We start from the raw sequence: 17,950 nt of genomic DNA, 5'->3' as shown, positions 1-17,950 counted from the left end.
TGAGCCCATCGAAAGGTTGGGATGCCGGTGGTGCTGGTGTCCGGCACGGCACGGGGCTGCCTCCCCGGGGCAGGAGCAATGCTGCTGCAATAGGCACCGATGTGTTCGCACCAAGGAGCCAAAGCCGGGCAGGCAGCGAGCAGCATGGCATGGAGCCAGCACCAGTCGTGGTGCAGGGCTGGGTATGGTGTTGGCAGGATTTATCCTCGCCCCTGGGGAGAGCAGGGATAGGCACTGCCGTACCCTGCACCCCAACACCTCAGCTTGCTCCCCAGGCTGGTGCACACCACGCTCCCTGCCCTGGGTCGCTGCATAAGCCCTGGCATCAGGGCTCTGCACCCTTGGGTGGCACCCATGGCCCCAGGGGGGCTGGTGGTGGTGGCCCCACAGGCACCCCCAGAGCACAGCCAGTCCCCAGGGCTGCTCACGGCACGCAGGAGACACCGGGCTGCTCTGGCAGAGGCAGATGAAAGTGTTTGGGGCTGTCAGTGGTGTTATGGATGGGCTGCGAGCGCTGGCGGGGAGCAGACACAGACACTGCGGATGTGGAGGGAGACTCCACGTTTCCAGCCCCTGATTGATGAGACACGAGTGCTGGCCACTTCACTTACTATATCACCGTTGCCTCAGCCCTGCACCAGGACAAGGGTGCTTTGAACCTCAGAGATGATTATCTCCACTGAAGGAGTCATGTTTCTCCCCTGGGGTCCCAGCAGGAGCGAGCGGGTCCCCAGGAAGCCCCATGACCTGGCTGATGGCTCAGCTGCTCCCCAGGGACTGGGCGCTACAGCAGCCTTGGGGCAGCTGGGGCACCGTGGCTGTGTGGAGGAAGATGCTCCACAGAGGGGCTGGAGTGTGGCCGAAGGAGTATGCGATGGCTGCCTGAGACACATCCGAGCTGGCCAGGAGCTCCCACAGCAGTGATGCCCGGTGCTGAGCAGCAAAAGGGAAAAATAAAGCAGCAGAGAGGCCTGAAGCTGGCCAGTGCCAGCGTGGCCGGGCTCGCAGGAGGTACCAGGGAGCAGCGAGCAGTGGCCCAGCCTGCAGAATGCTCGGTGATGCTCCATCCAAGCAAAGAGCCACCACCAGATTTGCAGTTTGCCTCGGGGCCACCTTTCATTGGTGACAGCCCAGCCAGCTGGGGGGGTCCCTGTGCTGTGGGGGGCTGCCTGCCTGTGAGGTCCCCGGGGCTGGGACAGCTGCAGGCTGCCTCCTGCCCTCCCCACCTTGGCTGGGTCAGCAGTGATATGAGCTGTCCCTCCAAACCACCAGGGCTCTGCCGCTGCAGTGTCCAAGGGGGTGAGCAGGGACCCTCACGCAGCATGGGGGCACACGGGGAAGCGCTGCTCTGGGGCGTGCGTCCCTGTCCTGCAGAGCTGGCTGCTGCACCCGGTCACTGCATCCCTGCCTCTACTGGTGGGGCAGGCAGCCAGGACTACCCAGCCAGTGATGGCAGGGTGCAGCTTACCAGCCAGGCTGCAAGTGCCCCCTCGCCAGACTGAGGGCTGCGAGGTCAGGGGCTGGATCCTGCCTTGGCAGATCCTGTGGAAGAGCATCACTTGGAAACATCTGGTGACTGTCTCAAAGGGCCATGTTTCTGTGGCAAGAGCCCAATGCCAGACATGTCAGTGCACACTTGTCATTGTTTGGGTTTTTTTCGGGAGGAGGGCTCCCTCCAGCCAGGTGCATTGCCCTCTCCTCTTCCAGCGCAGGGATGTACCTGCCAGCCTCCCTCGAGGTGGCTCAGCCCTGGGGGGAAATGTCAGTGGGACAGAGCAGACCCCCAGGGCAGCTGTCCCCAAAACACCTCGTGCCCCATCCCAGGGCTCACCTGGAGCAGAGGCATCAGCTGTTCCCACCACGGGCTGAAATCCTGGTCCCAAAGCAGTTGAGGTTTGTGTCTGATCCAGCACAGCCAAATGACAAGCCCCACCAAGGGCCAAACAGAGCAATATCAGCACAGCACCATGTGAGCTTGTCCATCCTCTCCCTCATCCCAAACCCAGCGGGTCCAAGCAGGATGGGACCCTGGATAACCAGCCAGAGCATCCCAGGTGGTCACCCCAGCACCACAACCCAGCTCCTCCTCCAGAGACCTGCCCTCTGCCCACCACAGCAGGCAGGCAGGAGCCGCAGCCTGGGTGCTCTGGGATTTCCCAAAGTTTGTTATTACAAAGAAAGAAAGAAAAGGGCTCAAGGGATCAGAGGGGATGAAAAATGCTTTAGAAACATGGGAGATCATTTAACAGGTCACCTCCACAGTAGAGTTTGCCAAGCTGATAAAGGCGAGCAAACTTATTAAGGCGCACACAGCTTGATTTGAAACGGCTGCTCCCAAACAGCCAATTACTCCAGGCCGTTCCAATCCAATTAGGAAGGCTGTTTCCCTGATTACGGCGGTGTGTTTTACAAATACAGCACAACTCCTTGGGTTCAAAGAGCAATCCATAAAAGGGAACTCAGTAAGAGGCAAGCCAGTGCCTGCAGCCGGGGGAGGCAAACCCCCTCCCCATCCCTGGAGATGCAGGTCTCCCTGTCCACAGGGATGTGGGTACCACAGGGGGTGGGATGCCCAAGCCCCAGGCATGGTGACACTCACTGGAAGAGCCACCCTGTGACTGTCCCTAAAGCAGCACAGCCCCACCAGCCAAGGAGATGGGGTCATTCCCCAAGCTGTGGTTCCCACCTGAAGCTGGGCCCTGGGGTCAGCCAGATAGGGATGCCACTGGGGTCTTTGTCAGTGCCACCCCTCTGTAGTCACCTCCAGGGTCTCAGCCAAGGCTACCCCCTTGTCACTCAGCTCAGCTGTCCTGTGACATTAGCAAGCCTTTCCCCAGAGATCTGGCAAGCTTTGAGAAGTTTGTCCACTGGGTACTGAAAAAGAACCCCATCCTCAACGTAATGCTGCTGGGGGTGGGGGCCCCTGATCCTGCCAGTGGGGAGAGACACGTTTTACAGGGGGAGGAACCCAGACGGGACCATTGGGGCTTTACCCAAGCTCACCAGGGCCAGCCAAGCTGGGATGGATACAAGCACCAAGGAGGAATTACGAATTGTGTCTCCCTCTAATTGGGAGCTGCAGAGCAACAAACAGAACCGATCCTCTCCAGATCGGGTTTCCCATCACCTGGCACAAAGAAGACACCAACAAACTCATCACCACGCTCACACGGAGGATGAAAAATGATCCCACAAACTCCATCCTCGGTCCAAGAGGCTGAGCTGGGCTGCGGGGCAGGAAGGGCCAGTGCTGAGGCTGAGCCGCAGCTCCAGCGCCTTCACGACCATCCCAAAGCTCACCACAACCGCTCCAACGGGTTCGCTTCAAAATCCTGGCGCACGGCCACCTCTGGGGTGTAGCACAGCCCCTGTTATTAAAATGTGTGACAGCAGCTCAAGATGGAAAGTGAAGTTGTACATTCTCCATCTGAAACTCCGGGAGGAATTTCAAGCAGGGGAATGCAATTTCCAGCCTGGAGGAGAGCCAGCAGCACCAGGGCGAGATTTTTCTTAATATGGTTTTGCAAAACTTGAACACAGAAAATTGCCCGTAGCTATAGCAATACCAGCGAGCTGGAGACAGCCCCGCTCAAGGAGGAGGCGAGGCATTTGCACAACAAAAACACACCCCAACTCCAACAAGCCTGCTGTCCCCTGCCTCCCCTGGGACCTTCAGTCACCTTAGGTCCCCGCTCCAGCCCAGTCTCCACTGGGATTTGGGGGCTGAGCCATGCAGAGGCTGTGCAAACCAGGGCAAAGCCACTCTCCTGCATGTCTTAGGAAGGGAGCAGCATCCCAGGAGTGAGGGTTTCGGCTCAGAAGTAATGCCCCCAGCAGCAGGCACAGGCAGCCACCTTGCAGAACTCCCCGTGTCCCTGTGGGGTGAGGTTGCATGGCATGATGCTCCTTCCCAAGCGACCAAACAGCGAAACGGAAGGCATTTCACAGAAGGCAAAAGCCGGTGCCGGCAGCACCAAAGGGACAACATGTCTTTCCCAGACCCTCAGTGCTTGCAGGTCTCCGCTCCCTCCATCAGCCCAGGAGAGATGCAGGTTCAATAGCTCCTCGTTATTCTCCTAATGGCATCTCAGGGCAGCAGCCTCCTTGGCCACAGGGTCCCCAGCCACCCTTTGCCTCCGCACCAGCCCAGGGAGCACTGCCTGCTCACGGCAGCGCAGACGCAGCTGGCTCCTGGCCAGCTGGAGTTACAAAAGGAGCTTTCCCCCTATTTCTGCTTTTGATTTAAATAATCCCAATAAGGGGATAAAGCAGCCAAAACCCACTGATTTTTCTAAAGCTTCAATTTAAAAAATAATATACATGAAATGTGTGATTTTTATTAGAGTAGGCAGAACTGCAGAGTATCAGACACAGCCCTTTGCTAACCAAACCTCTGTCCCCAGGACTCCAGCCATTAACTTTGCCATCCAGAGTGCTCCGACGTCCTCTGCACAGCTTCCCAGCTCTGCCTTGGCCCCACTTTCCTTCTCATTTCCCATGCATGCACAAACTCGGGGCTGGCTGCAATTATTCCTTTATTGGTGCCCTCCTGGGCAAAGACGCAAGAGTGACAACAGCTTCACATCATCCTGGGAGTGAAAAATTACAGGGATGGGGGAGAGGCACAAAAGCAGCAAAGGTGCCTTTAAAAAAAAAAAAGTTTAATTTGGGGCTACCCAGTGTCTGATCACACAGGTCTGTGGGAACAGGGGGATACATGGTTAAATGTATGGGGCAACAAGGCCATTTCCAGCTGAGGAAGTCCCCTTCTGAAGCAGCATGGTGAAGCCAGACAGTGAAATGACAGCTGTTTGCAGGTGGATGGATGATGGCTACAGCCAAAGCTGACAGCGTGAAGCCTGTCTGGCTGCAGCCCACAGATGGACCAGGACTTTCAGTGCAGTGCCCGGCACCCTGATGGGTGTCTCAAGGGATCTACAGCCCAAAAAGCCTGGGCACAACCTGGCTTCGGTGCTGTGGAAGTGGCAAAGTCCCTGTGGGTTTACCAGAGCCATGACCCAAGGGCGAGCCAGGGGCAGCTCTGTCTTTCCTGGGCAGGGGGGAGCAAGGTCTCAGACCCCAGTGTCAGCCCCTCAGTATCAGCCTCTCCATCCCCCCCTGCATCGACCTCCCCATCACACCCCTCATCCCCTGCAGTAATTTCTGCATCTTCACTACGTCAATCTGCACAACAAGCGGTTGACTGACCAGCTGGGGTATTTGACAACTGCTTACCTGCTCTTTACAAGCTTAGTAACTCAGTGGAACCATAATTATATGTTCATTGCTGATCTCATTTAGAGTTAATTACATGCCAAATAGAAATCTCTCTAATGTGCTTGGAAGCATCCCAATAAAGGCTCTGAGCAGCCCATCAATATGTATGTGAACGCGGGTATTCATTCTGCCGGGTGTTTCACCACTCGGTGCTTATTTGCAGGTCTAAATCAATAGCATCATCCCATTTGGGATCGGTGGAGATGCAGGGTTAGTTCAGCTCCAGGGGAGGAAGCAAACATGGGGGAATCTCTCCTGGCCACAGTGGGTTAGACCCAACCCACAGCAGTGCCAGCACCTGGGTCAGCCCCAAATGCAGCTCCACCAGCAGCATGGCTAGGACAGGACCAGTTTGGCAGATAAACAGCATGCCACGCTGAAGTTCTTTTCTTTTTTAAAATGCATCTACAACAGGCTAGCAGCAGGGGCAGCACATGGTTTAATCCCGCTTTTTTAGCCTAAAAATGGAGCTGACTCCATTTGGGTCACAACCCCATTGTATTTCCCCAGACTGGGGGCTGCACCAAAGGCACTGGGACAGCACTGGTGTGGACTGGGAAGCCTGGAAGGTGCACTAGCACCCCATGAAATGATGACGGCAAAGGAAGGACACCAGCCCCAAGCCTGCTCTCCCTGGCACCATGGTGCTAAACCCCCCAGAGAAAGCTGGGAGGGCTGGAGCCCAGCCGAGCTCTCCCACACACCAGGCAGACAGGGCCAGCTCCGTGCTGTAAAAGACAGACACAGCTTGTCGCCTTGGAGGGCAGAGCTGGGGAATTATATCCTAAATGCTCACAAAATCAGCCGGTAAGTGCGCAGAGCTGTTCCCAATCAAGCAGCGAGCCGGCACAGCTGGGACGCATCCTCACTGCTCGCTTGCAGCACACTGGCTTTCCCTGAGTCACAGCCGGCAAGCTCCCTGCCGCCGTGCCCAGTCTCTGCAGGAACTTTTTCAAGCAAATCAGTTTACAAGTTTCCTCTTTTTCTTTTTTTTTTTTCCCCCCACAGAAAAAAAAAAAGCGCCAAAAAACCCCAAACCCATTTAGGGGTAGGGGGTTGTTTTGCTTGTTCGCCTTTAAAAAATAATGTCACCAGGTGCAGATGGCTGCATTTACGAGTCTGTGAAGCTCTGGCATGCCCACTGCTAATTCCATGCACAGGTGGGGGGTAGCTTTCATTTGGCTCTGGTTCAGCCAAATATTCAGTGGCCAAAGGGAGAGGAAGGTGTGGGATTGAGAATTGGAACATCTGGAGCAGAGCTGAGCAGTAAGAAATGCAAAGCAAAGTTTGAAAGAAAATGTCTCAAATGCATGGAGGAGAAAAAGCGGAGTTCAAAGGGCTCCCTGCTGCCAGCAAGGAGGGAAGCAGGCTCCAAGTGTCCTTCTGTCATGCATTTGGTTGGGTTTTGGAAGCAGGGAAAAAAAAACCAAAACAAAAAACACCACACACGTGGTGTTGGAGAGGGAGGCAAAGCCAACGACTGGATTAAACCCCAGCCAGCTGCGCCCCCAACTAAACCTGCTCCTCTGCTGCGGGCAACACGGATTCCAGAGCTTAATGCGATAAAACCTGAATTTCAGAAGTTTTTCAGAAGTAGCAGAGGGATCAGACTGCCACTTTCTGTTGGAGTCCTGACTTTTAGCCCCTGCAAGATGGGAATGGGCCTGTTCCCTAGGCCAGCCCGGAGCTCTCCCTGCATCCCATGGTTGATGCTGGGCAGCCCCCTGCACAGTGCAGAGGCTGCAGGTCCCCCCAGCATCGCACAGGCTCTACTTCCCAAACAGCCCTGCCAACAAGTCACGTATAGGGATAATGCATTTTCTTTGTCTCTTTTCATTGTCTATTCCAGCTTAATTCTCCAAAACCCCTACGACAGCAAAATATTGCACCATTAAGAACAGCTAATGAACGGATAATGAATCGGGTAATGTACATAAGGAGCTAATAGTCTCATTCCCCCAAATAGTGACATGCATCATGTGCACTCATGAACTACAGCTGTCGGAATCAAAGCCCGAGCAGCCGGCAGGTCATGCTGGAGCTGTGCATGCCAAGCATGCCATGACCCCACTTTCCGGGTGAAAAGCACCCACTTCCCAGCAAGACCTTGTGTCTCAGCCGGGAGTGAGGAGAAGCGATTGGAGCAGGGAGCACCGCTGCCGCCTGGAGCTCCCTGGTGCGAGGGCAGGGTCCGGCTCCGGCTGCCATGCCTCGCCCAGCAGGCAAGGCCTGATCCTGCTCATCTCTCATCATCTGCGATGCACATGCTGAAGCAATTAGTGGGGAAAGGCTGGAAAGCCTCCAGGATGGGAGAGGATGCCGGGTACGCTGGCTGCAATACCTCCGGCACCAATAAACTGCAGGTGCTGGGGGATCGCCCACGCACCGCCACAGCACTGGGATCCTGCCTGCCCGTACCCTGCTCCTCCTGGCTCACACCCTGTGTGGAAAGCTTTGGGAGGGGGGGAAAGCCCCGTTTAGAGACAGAAGGCTCTCGGTGGTGAGGATCCCCTTTCCGGGGGACAGTAGGCATCTGGTTCCTATAGCACAGGCACCCACATGTGCTGTGTGACCCTCGGGCTCCATCCCCTCCCCGAGAGGGCAGGTCAGCTCTCTCCGGCTCCGTGGGGGAAGGAGCTGGAGCTCTGTCTGGAGCCTGGCCGACGACAGGAGCTTTCATGCACATCACCCGGGCACTGACACGTCTGTGAGAGATGGAGCTGGGACCAAAGCTGCCAGTAACCTGAGGCTCATCAGCCCGAGAGCTCTGCTCCACAGGGACAGCTGCCCTGGGGGCCCTTGGAACCGCATCGCCTCTCACAGGCTTGTGGTACCCACCAGCATCCCATGCCTCAAACCTTTGTTCCAATATTTAGGTGCTTGTGCTCCGGGGAGTCTCATCACTCCCCCTGCCACAGTGCCACGCATACCCGTGGGGGTCAGCTGCAGAGCAGCAGAAACCCCCAGCCCTGCCACATCCACCTGGGACCCTCTGCTTGTTCCTCCACCTCCCGCTAAGCACATCCCAACAGCACCAGCCTCTGCCTTGGTGGGAACTTCATGGATAAACCCCTGGAGAAGACAGCCAGGAGCCCTTGGTGGAGGGAGCACAGGACCATGGAGGCTGGCTGCACTGCCATGGCGATGTACGCCCCTGCCTTGGGTCTCCCCCACCACCCGACCCACCTCCTGAGCACAGAGAAAAACAAGAGAGCCCATGAATCCAGAACACTGGCAACAGGTTTTAGGATCACATCTAGGGGTCAAACCCCAACAGACACCCACCCGTGCCACATGTCCCTCCTGTGCCAGGGCTTGAGTCCCCACCACAGTGCCAGAGGGGACCAGAGCAGCCCGGCACAGGGGACCAGTGTGTTTTCCAGGCACCTCCTCACACTGGGGGTCTCACACAGCCACAGCCAGGCTTCAGCATCCCAGGCTGCTGGGATGAGGCTGGAGAGTGGGACAGAAAACAAGCCAAAGGCAGCCAGGGGGGCTTAGGTGTAGGGCTGCCTGCCTGCCTCCCCCTGCACAGGGACATATCTGGGATGAGCCTGCTACCTGTGCCCTGACATTCCCACACCCCTCTCCCTCACATCATCCCCACCTTTAACTCTCGTGGCTTGTTGGAGCTCCTCAGAGCATCTTCCACCTCCCCAAAACTGCCAGGGCTGCCCGACAGGGTGCTGGGGGGCACTTTGGTGCTGGCAGCTCCAGTGGTGTTCACCCACCCCATGCAGCACCAGATGCAGTGCTGGGTGGGACATGGGGCCAGGCCCCCCCAGCCCCTCTCCCACTGCCCCCCGCAGCAGGACCAGCCCACAGGACCCACCATCCCAGGGCTCATGTGAACACCCCGTGGTCATTTTTAACCTCAGATCTTTGGCATTATTAATAACATACATGTGGGTCTCCCTTTCCCTGTGGGATAACATCTGGGGGATATTCATCATGGCCACTGCGGGCTGCTGCCCCCCGCTCTCCCCACAGAGCAGGATGGGTCACATCTGAGCGCTGAGCTGCTTGATGTGGAGTCATTAGCATGCACAGACTTCCAGCCCAATTACTTGACATATGAAATCAAGATCCGTTGGCCTTATTGTTTGCATCTGGAGCGCTGCATCCACGCATACATACTCCTCCTCCTCCGCCCCCCCCCCCCCCCCCCCCCGCTCTGCCGCGGCTGTGCCAGCATCGGCTTCATCTGATTGTCGTTTACCACAGCTTGGCATATGGGAACATATCAAACATCATAAAATTAGCCCTACACAACAGCAATTATCCACCGCACCTTCGGAGAGGAGAAGATGCACTATTTCCCAGCCCTCCTTCCTCTGCCGGGCTGCTGGGAGAGGAGCTCACTGATTTCCCCACCCCCCCGCAGTTCTCCCAAGAGAAGGTTTGCTCTCCCGGCAAGCACAGAGCAAGCCCAGGTGGATCACACCACAACCTGTTTGCAGCTCTAGTTTAGCAGGCAAGCCACTGCTGTTCTACAGACTGATGTTACACAAAGGAATAATTATGCTTCATTTCTACCCATTAGCACATTCGGCAGCGTTGAGCTTGCTTTAAGTGGAAAAAAAAAGAAAAATTGCATCAGAAATATTTGAGGTGCTGAAGTCAGCACGCAGGTGTCGGGGCTGATGCAGCACCAGGCAGCGTGCCAGCACCAGCCCAAGCAAAAAGCTCCTAATCCCGGCGATTACAGCCCATAAATGCGTGCGTGGCGATGGGGCTCACACCCAGGCAGCACCGGCCACCGCAGCAGGTGGGTTTGGCTTTGCCCCAGAGCCTCCCCGGGGGCTGTTAGTTAGGGGAGAAGGGGTTAATTCCTGCCACGTGTCTCCCACTGTGCTTTGCTCCTCTCAGGGCGCTGATGCTTTACTGCGGCCCCTGCTCTGCTGCAGGATGGGGACACAGGGTCTCTCTGGAGGAAGCTCCCGGTTCATGGCTGGGGAAGTGGTGAGGGTTGGCCATGGGCAGAGAGCTGGGATGGTCCTGGCTGCTGCAGGGGCATCGTCCCCACTCAGCATCATCCTGAGGGCAGAGGCGCTGGTACCCCTGCCGTGGCTCAGCCAGCATGCAGGAGGGTGCCCATCCAGCCCCATGGCCAGCAGAGAGCTGCAGCGGGGATGAAGGGCTGCCTTGGAGGCAGGCACCAAGCAGCAGAAGGAATTTGGGTTTCTTTTTTCCCCTGTAACCCATCTGTCCTTAATTTCTTTGGGGGTTTCACTCCAAATTCTTCAGATTCTATGGCAAATGCTTTGCAGTCCTCAGCTCAGCTCGCCTCAGCGGCTGGCCAGCTCAAAACTGCCTGCAACCAGAGGAGAGGGAAGGGAAAAACACAACCCCACAAATTCACCAAGAAATAACCCATGTCCCACCAGCATCACCAGTGGCAGCACAGAGGCACTGGGAGTCTTTACTGTGCCAGCCCACGCTTCTGTGCAGCAGAGGGGACACTGGATTTTGTGGCAGGGGACACCAGCCTGTGCACCAGCCCTGGTTCCAGCCCTTGTCTGTCCATCATTGTGTGCTGTGCTCCACACACAGAGCAGGGTCCTGAGCTCCTGCACATTTTTGCCAACGGCTGGACCAAGCGGTGCCAGTCCTGCCTAGGAAGCACAGGCATGGCCACGCTTTTGCTGTACATCCCCTCCCCTCCTGCAGACCACAGCGCCAGGAGGAGATATCTGCCTTGCCAGAGCTTTGGTGGGAGGTGTTTCCATTTGCTCTTATAATTTGTAGCAACAAATCACTTGGTTTGCCCTAATTTTGCAATTACAAGACTCTGGGCTACAAGCAAATGCAAATGGCTCAGACTGGGGAGCAAAAGAGTGTCCCCACACAGAGCAGCAGCGTGGTATGACATACACCACAGTCACTAATTAGCTGCTAATTTTACAGACTTCTTTACGGTTTGCAGTCATTTAATCCGTCTCATGGCCTGAGCCCTGCAGCCAGAGCTCTCAGCAGTGCTGGCGGTGGAGCAGGACCCCCAGTGCCAGCCCCAGCCCAGGATGCTGGGACAGCCTGGGAAGCATCGGGACGCACCCACAGCCTGGCTGAGGCCAAGCTCAAGCCAGTCACAGCTCCCCTTGGGTGCTCCCTTGGGACACCAGGATCCGAAATACCTCCCCTCTGCTGTCATGCAAAGCAGAAGTTCAGATCCGGCACAATATCAGGTAAAACCAGTCCCACTCCAACACTGACCTGCACAAGCCCACCTACAGGTTCAGTTTGGGTCCAGTTCTGAAGATTTAAGCAGTGCCTTGGATTGACACAAGCTGTCTGCGAGGGCACATCTCCTCCCCAGAGACTACATCCAAGCCACAGGTTTGATAAGCATCAGGATATGGCTCTGGCCCCAAATGGAGAAATTAAATGAATACTTTGCATATTTTGGCGACTCATGCACGTGAGCAGCTGTAATTGAAGACACGATCCATCTCGCCCTTCAGCATGTATCGGCAAATTACAGCCTTTCGTTATTTCCCCCAGTGTAACCTGCACAGAGGCGCCCACATCACATTCGCCCCTTACATGGAGCTCAGCTCCCAACGAATCCCACAGAAACCAGAAACCCTCCAGGCTCATCTTTGCCCATCGTGCAAACACCGCTGCTGAGAAAGCCCAGCACACAGCGGGGTGGCTGCCCTGGCTCCAGCCTGGTCCCTTGGCACAGGGATGTGCCGCACAGGGCTCTGCAGCGCACGGAGCGCTGCCCTGGGGACCCCGGGTACGCAGCAATACGCGGCCACTGGGGTTTTCTTTCCCCCCCACAAATACCGTACCTCCAGGTTAAACTGGAGCAAGGCAGGCAGCAAAAAAATAATAAAATAAAATAAATGCCCAGCAGGGCTGCAGCCCTGTCCTGTCCATGTGGCACAAGGGCCCCACAGTGACCAGGCTTTGCCAGGAGCATCCTTCAGCCCCAGGGAACCCAAGATGTGTCCCACAGGCAGGGTGGGCTGCACCAACCACCACGCTCTGGAGAAGCCCCCCTCACAAAGAGCCCGAGGGACCAGAGCAGCTACTTTCCCATGGGATACCCAGCTGAGAGCTGCAGCTCCCTCCTTCAGGGCTTCCAGCTCTCCTGGCAGCTCATCACCATCCGCATGGGTCCCACCAGGGACAGGCACAAGCTCCAGTAATGAAGTTTCCTGGCAAAGACCGGCTTAGGCTCACAGCTCACTGGAAGACTCGTGCGCCCACAAAACAAGGTGCTCATTAGGGGTTGCTGGTGTGTTCAGGGCAGGGAGTGTGGGACCCCTGCTGAGCAGCACCCCCAGATCCACCACCCAAACTGGGGGCTCCACACTGTGGCTCCCACCCCACAGCCAGCATCCCACCCTGATGTTTACTAGCATTTATGCGACATCTATTGTTCAATTTTTTAAATACACAATAAAGCGCAGAAGGTGAGGACACAGCTCAGAGCTGACATTTAAGTTGGGTCTTGGGGATTTGCTGTGTTCAGCTGAAGCATCCACTCACCAAACGGGGCCACCAGGCAGAGGGTTTGCTCCTGCTGACTCCAACAGTCCTTACCTGGAGGATTTTGAGCTCAACTGCATTGGCAGAGGCCCCCAGGCAGCCCCTGCCTCAACCTCAGCTCAGTTCATTCCAGGAGGAGCTGGGGCTGGCTGCTCCCTCCTTTAAGCCCTGCTCTGAGCAATGCCTGAGCCAGGTGGAGCAGCTCAGCCCCATTAGTGTCCCCAGACCCAGCCCAGCCCATGCTCCCCACTGCACCGCCTACTCGTCCATCAGCTGTGCAGGCAGGATCAGGCCCCCTGGTGCCCCATCTGTGCTGGGCTCCCAGCAGCCAGGACCCCGCAGGCTCCAGCATGGGTCCATGCACTGGTGAGCCAGGCACATGCTGGGGCAATGCCTCCAGCTCTGCAGAGCCAAGGAACAAGCAGGGCTGAGCTCTCTGTGCCCATCAGCCCCGTCTGGGCTGGGGAAGGATGTATTTGCCCATTGCTCACACTGAGGCTAATTATCAGCAGGTCATTAATGACAGTGAGTTTTAAAGAGCCAGGAAGGTGGAGCCTGATGAACTGGCCTTGTGAACCCTGAGGAACAGATAAAGATAAGAGCTTTTTGGCAGTGCAGTAGAGGAGGGTGTCTCAGAGGCACGCCAGGAATCATGGCTGAGGCCAAGCCCAGTGGTGGCACTGGCCGAGCCTCCGGCTCCCATCCCACAGCACTGCGGGGTGACAGGACAACCCAGACCAGCTCCAAGGGGGCTGCCAGTGCCTGCCTCGCTTCGCGGGTGAGCTGGGGGACAGGGAGGCTCAGATCCCCCGGGTACCGGACAACCAGGAGGTTCAAAGCTCTTTGAGTACCAAACCTGCAATCCCTCCATGCCTGCTTCCATCCGAGCCCCATCCAAGCCGGAGGGCGCAGGGAGCCGGTGCCCACCCATCTCCCCCGCATCCTGCCAGGGCGGCCATGCCCGGTGGTTGCCATCCCTCTGTTGTGCATGGGCTGGGCAGGAAAAGCAGACAATCTCCAGTATTGCATCTTAGAAGCCATCCGTTAAATGAGCTATTTTAATTAAGTGCAATCTAAGTTATGTGGTAATGTCAGGAGAGATGATAGGAAACACTCCCTTGGCCTAGCTGGCGGCGGAGGATGTATCTCATGAGCTTCATCAGCCTGTGACCCACCACCGACCTCTCCCCACACGCACACTTGTGCACACTTGCACCCACGAACCCTGCTCCCTTCTAGTAGGATTTCCCAGGAAAAGAGCATGCCACCCAGGTTTTGTCCTGCCATCCAGGATAGGTGGGTGGAAAGCCCCGCGGCCAGGGTTAGCTCGTCCGGACAGACGCAGGGAGCTGCAGTGTGTCCCCTCCCCAGATGGACAGATGGACATGGGCTGTGGCTGGGAGAGGCAGCACCTCCTGCCCGTGTTACATGCCTGTCAGAGCCTCGATGTTTCACCTGCTGGAGCCAGCGGTTTAAATTAATCCGAGATTAATTAGTTTGATCTCCGCGTTTGAATTTTATGCCTATGAGATTTTTTTTTAAAGCACGGAGAAGTTAGTTTCCAGCAGAGCTGTCATGCTGCTGGCAGGCACAGTCGTGGCCATAAAATACCAGCCCCGACTCAAGACGTCAGAGGGGAACAAAGATAGACTGTGATGCAGAAAAGATGCACGCATTTAAAATAATCTCCAAAGAATGCGGCACAGCCCTGAAGACACATGTCCCCAGCATCTCTCCCGAGCCGATCTTTTCCTCTTTAAATAGACTGCACCACTTATTCCCTCCTGATGGCCTTCCAGTCTTTATTTTGCATCTCATAACAATGCAGTTCAAAATCACCGTACCCTGCCGGCCCCTCTGGCAGACACCGCGCCGGGTGCCACTTGCCAAGCGTGCGGGCTCCTCGGAGGTAGCCCTCGCATCGCCGCCGCAGGGACCCGCAGTGACAGCCCGCAGCCCCGCAGAAAACGTGGCTCTTGCAGAAATTCTTGGCAATCCTCCCACAGCTTCCCTACTCCCAAAATTAAAGGACTGAGCCACAGCAACCCCTCCATCTAAATTAAAACGAGTTATATTTACTGTTCACGCTAATTGAATTATATGAACTCCAGGCTGGATGATAAGCAGAGTCGTCTCTTACAGTTCCTGGTCTTAATATGTTCAGCATTCAGACAAATGCACGCCAGCGTGCCAGTGTGTTCAAAGTGGAGGAATTTGGTCCTGGGCTGTTTTCATCCTGCCCTGACAAAGTTGGCTGGGAACTCAGGGGGTTTTGGGGGTTGCGGTGTGGAAGCGCTGGTGAGTCCAGTGCAAACGTTGCATTTCTTCTTCTAGCACCGGGGAGCAGAAACCTGGCCGGGGTGGCATGGGCAGTGCTGGATGGGGATGGCAGCACTGAAGTGGGCTTGGGGCGGTACTGGTGCTGTGTAGGCACCGAGCAGGGGGTGGTACCAGGGATGGGAGCAGCTTCTCATCCCGGTCCCTATCCCACATCTCTGCAGGGCTGCAGTAGGGCAACATCCAGCCTCACCCTCCTGCTGCTGCAGGGCCTGGTCCCCGCGGTGCTGTCCCCACTGCCCCCCACCCCAGGCGGGTGCACAGCCAGGCAAGGGGGGGCACGGGACAGAGCACTATGAAGCCACAGGACAGAGATATCAGTGGAGAACGTGCCAGCCACCCTAACGCCATCAAGATGAGCTTAATTCAAAAAACTCAGGCAGGAGGCTTCAATAAGACCAAAGGACCCTGCCAAGAGTCACACTTCCTATATTGAGGTGCATAAAAGCTGGACATGTAAGACATGAAGAAAGTACTGTCAGGGTAAGCCAGTGCCAGCCAGCAAATATATAACAGTGGGAACATGAAATATTAATCACTGGTGCATAAAACAATAGAAAAAAACTGATTTTGAGGCAGCCATCAATCCTCACTCAGCAGGGAACATCAAGAGACGCTAATACCATACAGGTTCGGCTTAAATATTTGCCTTCCTTAATGCTCATGCAAGAAGCATTTGCTTTGAAGTTGAAAATAGACTGTAAATGTCTTTTGTATGAGATGAAACATGATAAGACATGAAACCAGGAGGCTAAACTGTAGTTAATCACGGTGGTTTTACAAGCAACAAATCACTATTGTAGACAGTAAAGTGTAACGCTTAAAAGCACACGCCACGAGGATCTCAGAGAGGAGAGCCCCAGCCGGGCATTACCCACCACTGGTGGCTTTTCAGGTCATGGCCCACTGGGGCAGCCATGGGAGCAGCCATGGCACTGGACCGATGCTGGCACAGGGCTGGACTGATGCTGGCACAGGGCTGGACCGGTGCTTGCAGGCTGAACCGCTGCCAGCACAGCCTGGAGCAGCTTTCCCTGATAGGCCCCTTCCCCAGGTCCATGGGGGTAATGTGTTTTGGGGGAGGCTCATCCAGCTCGGGGAGGGCAGGAGTGCTGTGGGCATCACCGCACCGACACCACCGTTTCTGAGGCTGGCACCGGCTCTGCCTGCACCCACGGCACGGGATGGGGTTTTGGCTGGGGATGGTAAGTCCCACCCAGGCAGACTCTGGGAGAGCCACACAGGGAAGCCAACACTGAAAACTTGGGATGCACTTGGGCTGAGGATGGAGCCCCTGGTGGACATGGCTCTCGGGCATGGGAAGGGCAGCACCGCCACCAGCCCCCATCGTGTCCTGGTGCAGCTGGCAGCCGCTGCCGAGAACAGGAGTGTGCCTGCACTGCAACACGCGCAGCCGGCCCAGCACTGCTATCTCCTGTATCAAAAATGAAGCTCATGATTAGAAGTGATGTGCACTTGAAAGCATGAGATAAGACCCCAAAGCAAACATATAAGTATGACTGATTAACAAATAAACCCTCACTAATTGCCTTAAAAATTTAGATCTCAACAGCAGGGGAAGGAAAAAAAAAAAAAAAAAGATTTAAATTTTCCTTGGGCTAAACATTTTTCCGGCGCGCTCAGACTCGTTCTGAATGGTTCCAGTCATTATCTCTCTAATTAATGCACACTGCAAACCAAAAACAAATTTCCTCACCTCGTGGCTCTGGGAGGTTCAGCCGAATTCAACAAACCTCAGCAACGAGGTCAGGGATTGCCCGGTGAGCAGCGTCTCGGTGTGGGATGCAGACTGGAATAGGGAGAGATGAAGTTATTACCGGTGAATGAAGTGGAATAAGCCTTTAATTTTCTCCAGGTGTTGCTGGATGCACTGCGGGACAGGTGAGCTCCCTGGGACAGAGCAGGCGAGCCGGGCGATGGGGAGGCACCCTGCTTCCTGACAGTGTCCCCATGTCAGGGAAATCAGGGGGGTGTAGCGTTTTTTTAATTACCGTCACTTTATTCTCTGTAATGGACACAAACCAGCTCCGGCTCTTACTGCACTTCCACAGCCCCAGCAGGAATTCAGAGAATCCCTTTTAAGCAAACCGATACTCCAGAGCCCGCCACCGGGATGGGACCCTGGCATGGCTCGGAGCCACAGGCAACCATTTGCCAGGACCGTACTGCACAAGAGCACCCCAAATCAAGCTGTGCTCCCTGCCCCAAGGGATGCCCCAATGTGTACAACCCCAAAAGCTCTGCTCTGGGGTCTTGGTGCATGTTTACACCCAGGTGCATCCTCCTGCCCTCGGCGTGCCACCATGCCCGCAGCCCTGCCGGCATGAGGAAGCCCTCGGGCTCCGCTGGAGTGGGAAAAAACTGTTGCTCAAAGGGTAAAACTAAATAAACCAACACAAAGAGAAAAGACAGAGCCACCCCTGCGACGCCAGGCAGCCTACTTGAAACACAAGGGAAAATTTCAGGTGAAAGCAGCCAGTGCAGGCAGAGGACTGCCCGGCCAGCCGGCTCGCTCCTCCCAAAACGTTGGCTCCAAGGAATAAGAGTAATTAGAGCTTCCTAATGCCTCCAGGTCATTTTCTTTTTCCTTGCGTAACGTAATTTCTATAGGGCTTGTCGTCTTTATTAGAAGAATTAATCTAAATCTCGCTGTGCTCTGGCTGCTTTGCCGTCCGCTGGAGCTATCCGGAGAAGGGTCAAAGAGGCAGGTCCTTTTTATGGCATGCAAATAAAAAAATTTAAAAAAATTAAGAAGGGAGGTCAGCTGGAGGCTACAGCGGAGGAAATTAATGATTTTTTAAACAACCAGGGAAGTTTG

Source organism: Falco rusticolus, chromosome 4 (genome assembly GCF_015220075.1).
Source record: "Falco rusticolus isolate bFalRus1 chromosome 4, bFalRus1.pri, whole genome shotgun sequence".
Lineage (NCBI taxonomy): Eukaryota > Metazoa > Chordata > Aves > Falconiformes > Falconidae > Falco > Falco rusticolus.
The sequence above is the reverse complement of the archived record's forward strand: the minus strand, read 5'-3'. Positions refer to the sequence as shown.